Source organism: Diadema antillarum, unplaced genomic scaffold (genome assembly GCF_040938485.1).
Source record: "Diadema antillarum isolate AM-2024a unplaced genomic scaffold, OU_Dant_1.0 scf00000074, whole genome shotgun sequence".
Lineage (NCBI taxonomy): Eukaryota > Metazoa > Echinodermata > Echinoidea > Diadematoida > Diadematidae > Diadema > Diadema antillarum.
Genome location: NW_027270963.1, coordinates 1,248,360 through 1,256,734, shown reverse-complemented (window position 1 = coordinate 1,256,734; position 8,375 = coordinate 1,248,360). Strand labels below are relative to the sequence as shown.

Genomic DNA, 8,375 nt, shown 5'->3' with positions numbered 1-8,375 from the left:
ACTGTTTATATAGATCAGTCTCTGTAAAAGTAGCGAACCTGTTCATTTCAGCTTCCTTGGCATGTTTAAATCTACCGCTGAAAGTCTAGTCCCACACAGATAAGTTGCTGGCATAGCCAGCGAGAATCGAGAATAACGATAATATCGAGCATATCGCGGTTGTGGCGCAATCGCGTCGATGAGGTGCGGGATTCAGTACTCGATGATTAAAATGAGGGAGCAAAAACCGATATCAAATCAATAGTGGGTTATCGTCTGCAATCGTTATATTTTGCATGCACTATAACTTTTGTCGTGCACTGCCGGCCTGTATCATAAGTATGTATGCTATTCTATATATATATATATATATATATATATATATATATATATATATATATATACATATATACATATATATACATGTATACATATATATATACATATATATATATATATGTATATATGAATATGATATATATGTATAATGACTCTGTTTGTGATTATCATGCTAAGACAATATGATTATTATATGGCAGCATTATGATATAAGAATTTATTTATATATATTTTTGGACATATGATGTTATTCTGATGATGATTTGAGGTTAGATTGGATATTTGTATTGAATTGAATGATTGATTTGTGTATATAAAGGAAATAATTCAAAAGATTGGTAATATGTGAAATTGCATTATATATTATATGACACATCAGGCTATTCATATAATAATCGTTCTGTTGGTAGGTCCTGACGAAGGCCCAATGACGGGCCGAAAGCTTGACAAATAAAAGGGAGACTAAGATCGAGAGCAACGTCCCGCCTCAGTTCAATTTCTTTCAACTATATATATATATACATATATATGATGTGTGTGAGTTCATGTGTGCAAATGCATGGAATTAGTAATGCACATATTATATGTCCATTTGCAAACTCAAAGCGAGATAAAAAGAGGGGTATCAATAGATGTGACTTGACATGGTTAGTGAGCCATGTGTCTGAAAGAGCCAAAGTTTGAAAGAGAAATAGTGAACTAAGTGAACATGAGTGCGTAAACGGCAGGGGTATGTGCCAGTTTTTTAATTTACTTGTGCATTTACTAGGCATTGCTGAACTCGGATGGTTGAGGGGGCTGCAGCCCCTCCCCCCCCCCATACACACACGTCTGGCTTTAAATAAAGAAATTGAAAAAAACAGGGGGAAAATGAAGCCCATGACTTCCCTAGAGTTCTGCACTGAGAAGTTTGTTTGTTTGTTCATTTCCATCTGAGAAGATGGCTGGATAGCCCATATTCAGCTCCATTAAGCTGGTCTTCCATGGGGTCCAGTTGGATGTGAGGTGGGACCACTTCACCGGGTTAAACACCCTGCATGCTCTTTGTGATGAATGAATGAAGTGGGATCTTTAACGTGCATGAGTTATTACTCTCTCATACACGGGACCTCCATTTTATGTCCTATCTGAGGGACAGAGTGCTTTGCCTCTTGCTAGTTTGAGGGTTGTGTATTATACACAACATTGCTCAGTTAGCATTGACCCTTGACCCAACAACAAACAGGTGCTACCCTGTCCCTCATGCCAGAGCCCCCCCCCCCCATAAAGTTCAGCAGCCCCTGTGTATCTTCTTGCCCTAATTTCCCATGAGACAGAGCCAAATATGTGGGGCTTAGTATTGTTGTGTATATTAGAGGCTCACACAACATGACAATTTTAGATTTTAGAAATATAAATACATTTTGCTGTTATGAATGTGGTCCAGGAATGTTATATAGTATAGTGACCATATTGAAACTCCCGGGGTTCAAATAGACTTTTATAATGGAAAATTGGGCTGAAATGAGGAAACTATGGAATTAGAAACATTGCTGTTTGTCTCTTAAATTTCAAACTGTCAAACTGTGTCAAGTGTCAACTAACATTCTACCAAGATGAGACTGAGTCCACAACTAAACGACTCTTTTAAACATAGTTTACTAGTATTTCAGTGTTATTCCTTCGTGGATCGGAAGACAGCAACAAAGGAAGAGATAAAAAGAAAAACAAACCAACAAACAAAAAGCCCACCAATCACAATGATCATATCGAACCGTTCGTACAATGTGGGGGTGCACGTGCACGGGATGTTTACGTTGGGAATTCCCCTACGTGGGATCCTGCCATGACGAAAGACCCCTACAGTATTGACTCCAGTAAGTCAATGGTCTCTGACGACTCACTCAGTCACTGTTTTCGTTTCGCCCTTGAAGTAAGTTATTTATATCCATTCCTTTATCCTAGTAACGTTACTTCTGTTTTGCTTCGTACGGAGTTTAGAAATTAGAAATCATCATCCAGTCATCTATCCTTTGGAAACAGTAACAGAGCCTTGAATAAAGGTTATTGAGTCTGGTAAACAACTTGTTTATGGTCATGTTTACTGTACGTGCTTGGAAAAAACAGCAAAAATTATCGGTAAATTCAAGGTGTTCCAAAGCTGTGATATCTATGCCATCATGTTTCCTATCGGCACCACAAAACACATGCAATACTGGTATGTTCATCGACACATTCATGTGCTTACGCATATAGATCTACTCATCTACTGTACCGTTCCGTTTTGTCTTCTGCACATGTATTCTTCACTATGACTGAGATAGACCACCATCGCGAAATAGTAGTCCCACACCTTAGGGTTTGCGTAGCAGTGCAGTGGCACCATGCACCAGGCATATCCGTTTATAAAATGTGACCTAGTGTTTTCTTGTACTTACGAAATTTCGTCATCGACGGTCGTATGCATTAGGACTATGGACTAGCAGAATGTAATTACTGTATATTGGATTAAAATACATGCAATAAAAGATAATATAAACTAGAATCTTGACGTGCTGAAAGATTGGTCTGTATCTGGCTAGCTGGTCGCCGGGGATATGTTCCGCGGAGACTGCGTCTGGCTTCATGGATGAGGAGAGCCAATAAAGTATTAAAAAAAAAAATGATAAAAGACTCCTCTGGACAGAAGGATTTTTCTATCTAACACACGTTAAATCTTATCCGGCACCCATAGCAGTACTGCTAATAATCTACTTACGTTACCGGTAATACTACAAAAACAGGCTTGGATGCATTATTATTATCTTTATTTATTTATTTATTTATTATTTTTTTGTATTCTGCCTCTTATTGACAATCATTGCACTTTGCAGGATTATTTATTGCTGACGATAATGGTGTTACCCCAAAACCAAGTGAACTACTTGTCCATGAGTGGATTTAGATAATTTGAGCTATGTGTAGTCTGTTTAGATCTACATTGACTGTAACTTGACATTCATTTAGCATCATAAAACCAGCTCATGTTTGACAATCAATCTTTGATTCTAATGTTAAATATACCAAGGAGGTTCAAGAGATTGGAGTCACAACTAGTTAACACCACCAGAAATTGAAAAGTGAAGTTCTGTAGCAAAAGAAGATTAATTATGCCCCAAAATGTATAATTACGTGCCTTATAATAGACATTCAATACTTTTTTTAAAAAAAATCGGCTATTATTCGTGCAAAGTACTGTAAATGTGGAAATTTTTGCGGTACATTAATTTTCGCGGATTTCGCGCTACGTTCGGCTAGCGCGAATTCAAAAACGCGCGAATATATCTTCGCAATTTTCTATGCACATTTTGAACGGGCTGAATTGTGTGCGCTTCGTCGATGATACTGCTACGTAGTACAGACATGTTTACGCATATAGCAGTATCATCGCATGCACCGCACGCACCAAGCCCACGGCCGATTGGTGTGCTACATCCCCGCGACTACAGTACTAGTACTACAGTATACGTATCGAGTAAAATACATGTACAGTACTACGTAGTTGAGCGCTTGTACTCGCACTCGCGCCGCTCGCTACGTCGCTTATTGTACGCTGGCATAGCAAGCTGTAGTAGCAGAGGCTCTGGATGAAAACAGCGACTGTGTATTAACCTGCTGCTGAGCGCGAATTTAAGAACCCGCGAATATGTTTTCGAGCCGCGCAGCGCGAAAAATTAATCGCGCGAAAATATTGACGTTTACAGTACCTGGCACAGCATTTGGAACCCCCTGATTTTGTCCCGATTTTCCTCATTTACTGAGCTGAGTGGCATAGATTGACATGCTTGATGCTGCTTACATGTGTTATGCAGTCAAGCACGCGCACAGCTGCTCTAACACGATACGATTGGTAAAACGCTGCTGCAGACTTGGGAAATTTGCCAAAGTCTCATCAGACATGCTCCCATTTGTGTGCAGATTTTGAATTGCGTGCCTGACTCTGGTAGAAAATTGTCGGTTTGAAATGCTTGGAAAAGAACTTGAATTTCAGAAAAATCACATTTCAAGACTGCTCTCTCCTGCTGATTGTGAAATAAATTTCCCAAAATTGATATGTAAACAAGTTGCATAGATTGGCTTGGCGACAATAAAAACCAATTTTATGATGTTTCCCTTCTAGTGGAACCACTGCCAGCAATATTAGTTCAGGCACATATATCTCTATCATGGATAAAAATCCACTGTTAGAGTGATGTGACTGGATTACATTATGGAAAAAAAGGATATCAATCCACCCTTGTCATAGTAGTGCAATACAGAGCCAGATTTCTGGCAAGCCATGTGTGCAAAGTAATGGACATGCATGCAAGCCCCAGATAGAGCCACTGGCAATGACTATCACAACTGTGTTCCTTTGAACCCATTTTTGATACTGCCACTCAAAAATATTTGAAGCATGCGCCAAAATGGATCTACTTTACAGATAGGAAAACAATTGATTCATATCATGTTCCATAATGCCTAGCCACTCTTCAAGGAAGATATGTCTTTTTGATAGTAATTACTGGTACTCTTTGCTATCCCTATTAATAAAAGATGAGTGATACATAACTGCAAAGACATGGGAATTAATGACTGGAAATTGTGCAAGTATTAATGAAATAAATATCAAAGTTACTCCACTGGGCATGTATGGGAACTAGTCTTAGTATCAATTCATAGAGAGCTATACATGGAGATTATACCATATCAGTTTAATTTGTTTGAATTTAGAAGAAAGTGAAAAAAAATCGGCTTTCCAGGAGGCTCTTTTTCAAACACTTTTACAACATACAGGTCTGATTTATACTTTTGCAACTATTTCTGGATGGGATTGAATTTAGTTTATGACATGTTTGTAATATCCTCAGGAAAATTGAACTTCCTTTACTGAATTAACAAGCAAAACATACCTGATATTAAGTAAGAATTCAAAATGACTCTTCAGATTGTTAAGAAAGATAGTGCTTCCAACACCAAACATTAAAGGCACAAATGCACCTGCAGAATTCGTTCGTGCATCCATAGAAAACTGAGCTGTTTGAATAATTGTAACCACTTAGAACTCCAGCTCTTGAACCTCTTTGGGTATATACACAAATCAGCATTGTTACACCTGCCTTATATTTTCTTTCAACATTCCCAGGATCAATATGATGACCAAGGTTTCATTGATTGTTGTGACATGGATGCTGTGTGGTAAGCGAGTAAATTCAAAACTCTGAATGTATGATTTAAATGAAATTGATGATTAGACAGTAAAATAGATTTTATCTTTATGCATTAACTAGATGTCAGATTAGTAGTATGAACACATGAGTTGTGCTAGGAACATATTTATTGCATTTGGAATATTTCATCGACCCCATGATTATCCTTGGTTTGGTCACAAATGCTCTCTGCACATGCACTCATAATACTTTGGTATTCTGTATTGATTCATTAATTGTAACTGAGGAAATATTTGTATGATTGATTTGCAAGATAACTTGCAGTTTTTTTTTCTTGTCTTTTGAATTTGTAAAAACGTAACTGGTATTAGGATAGATAATAATTTAATAAGTAAAATGTTTGATTTTGTTTTCCTTTTGTAAGGTATCACATTATACACGGCTTGCGAATATTTTCCCTGTGTGAAATATCTCACTTATACAGTAGCTTTTGTTTATTTGATTGTTTGAATATTGATGGATTTTTATGTTTTCCTGTTAGGAAAGTGTGAGCAATATTCATTGCCATTGTTTGTCATTCATCTAGCACTTTTCCCTGCTTTCCTTAAAACAGGTGCCCTCGGGTGTCCTGATCCGGGCACCCCTAGGAATGGTGCCCGGCATCCGCCCGAGACTGCGACACCCACAGAATTCGCAGTCCACGCTGTCCTCCGCTTCACCTGCGATGACGGCTACCTTCTCGACGGCCCCCCAAAGATTATATGCACAAAGAGCGGCGCCTGGCTTCCCCCTCACCAGCCATCGTGTGTGGGTAAGTCAAGCCATCGTCATCATTGCAGAGCTGCCACGTCTCACCAGTTTTGCATGAGGCTCCCTGAAAACTAAAACATCTTCTTATAACGTCCCGACAAGGGAACGTATGGTAAAAGTGGATATTTTCTTGTGAGTAACTTTTCGTGCTCTGGCGGATAAGATGGATTTCACATGTTTTTAATTCCCGCAGAGTCAATACATGAACTACTGGAACATATAGCAAGCAAACATATCCACATGCTTTTATTTTTGAGCTAGTTTCTGGTTTGCCTGAATCGTGTTAAAATTTTGACCCTATGAAATTTATACTTTACACTAAATGCCTCCCTGATATTTGAGTCATTTGTGCTCATTGAGAGGCTTGTTACACTCAAGTTTCTCTCGTAACCTGTTTTATACTAAGTAAAAAAATCCTACTATAGCAGCCTTGAGCAGCCTTTCAGCTCAGACAGACAGAAGGTGATCTGATCAGGTCCGATCAGGTCGGGTTCTGAAACCACCTACGGGGGCTCGTTTCACAGCCCACTATAGCTGCCTCTGCTGCATTATAGAATATAAATGATCGAGAAGCCACTTCTTAGCCCACCCAAAGTTATCGTTGAAGGTCATCGCCCGCTAACATAAACAACCCAGTGCTGCGACCAATCCCAGCTAATCAAAACCTGTGCAACTTGCACACTTTCGCACAAAAGCCTGCGCCATGTATCGGAGGGGAGGAGCCAGTTTGGCCTGCTAGGGCCTGCTAGGGCTTGCTTTTCTTGAGCAGTATAAACAGACGAGAGGCTGCTTTTTCAGAGCAGGCTTTCGAACCTCCTCGAGGAAGCTCTGAAACCTGCTCACAGTATAAATGGGGTATCAGATTGCTCCCTTGAATCTTCCTGATTTTAACGTCTGAATGTTAACAGTCATGCCATTGTCATTAATTTTTCACACTCTAGGGGGCCGAACATTTCTATCCCCTTACGGCCTTTCTCGAGGCTGCCCAGTCTGTGATAGTCACCCCGAGTAAGACTAGGTATTTGGATGTGACCTCTGCTAGTGTCCCTTGCAGGGTCTGCCCTGTGGTCTTGAACCAGACACTGAGGGGTTTGTAGCCTTCTGTAGTCAGTGGTTTTGTCTTTGCCAGATGCCCTTGGAACGTATACTTCTAAATGACATTCCCAGCTACGTCTGCTCATGTGACCTCATGATCCATGGTACAAATCATATCATCATAATGCAGCCTTCTTCTGGTTCCAGTGTCCTGTAAGGAGCCATCCTTATTTTTACTTGCACGGGTTCAACCACCTTTATTGTAAATATGTGGGTTATGATTATGGCACCTCTGCACCCTTGTTGACACACAGCAGGGATTGTTCATCCCGGTATAGCTTCAACAGAGCTGCAGTTTTGGGATTATTTTAACAAGTAACAAAACTTGGAAGAAATTCACAGTTCATACAGCAGGTGTCACACTTCTTTGGAACAGAGGAGTTTTCCATCATAAGTCAAATGTGAGGCACAATCTTAGAACAAAAGATTTTCATAGGCAATTTGCCAGCTTGTCACACAAATATTTAATACAAATTGGTTCTGACTCAAATTCTATTAACAAAGAGGTCCACAAAAAGCTCCAAAGCTGTTGAGGAATTGGAAGTTGCTTATCAGTTTGACAAAACAACCAAAAGTTTACATTCGTTTTAAAACTTTAATCCCCAGCTTTAGTTCATATTGAGAGCAGTTCAGATAATTTCCATACATTAGTTGTTGCTATATTAGGCAAGCCTTCCACAAAGGTTTTTTTATTGTTAGCAACAGACGTTGACATAAAGGTGTACAGAGATTTTGATGGAAAAATTGGATTTCTGGAATACCTTTAGGTTTGTTGAAATGTCAACCCTTTATCAAGAGATTAAGCAGCATATATATATTTTATTCCTGTCATCATCATCATAATCACTATGATTATAATTGCTTGCATGTAATAACTAGAAGACATGATTCATAAACATATCTTTGCTTCTTGGGTTTGGAAAAAACAAACAAACTAAACAAAACAATCTCCCTCCCCGAATGATTGTGAACTGCAGATTATTT

At 39.0% G+C, this 8,375-nt stretch overlaps 1 pseudogene; it reads left to right on the top strand.

Moving 5' to 3' along the window:
* The first annotated feature begins 2,422 nt into the window (after nt 1-2,422).
* The window catches only part of LOC139717280 (sushi domain-containing protein 4-like), a 460,844-nt pseudogene continuing 454,891 nt past the window's right edge, over nt 2,423-8,375 (top strand).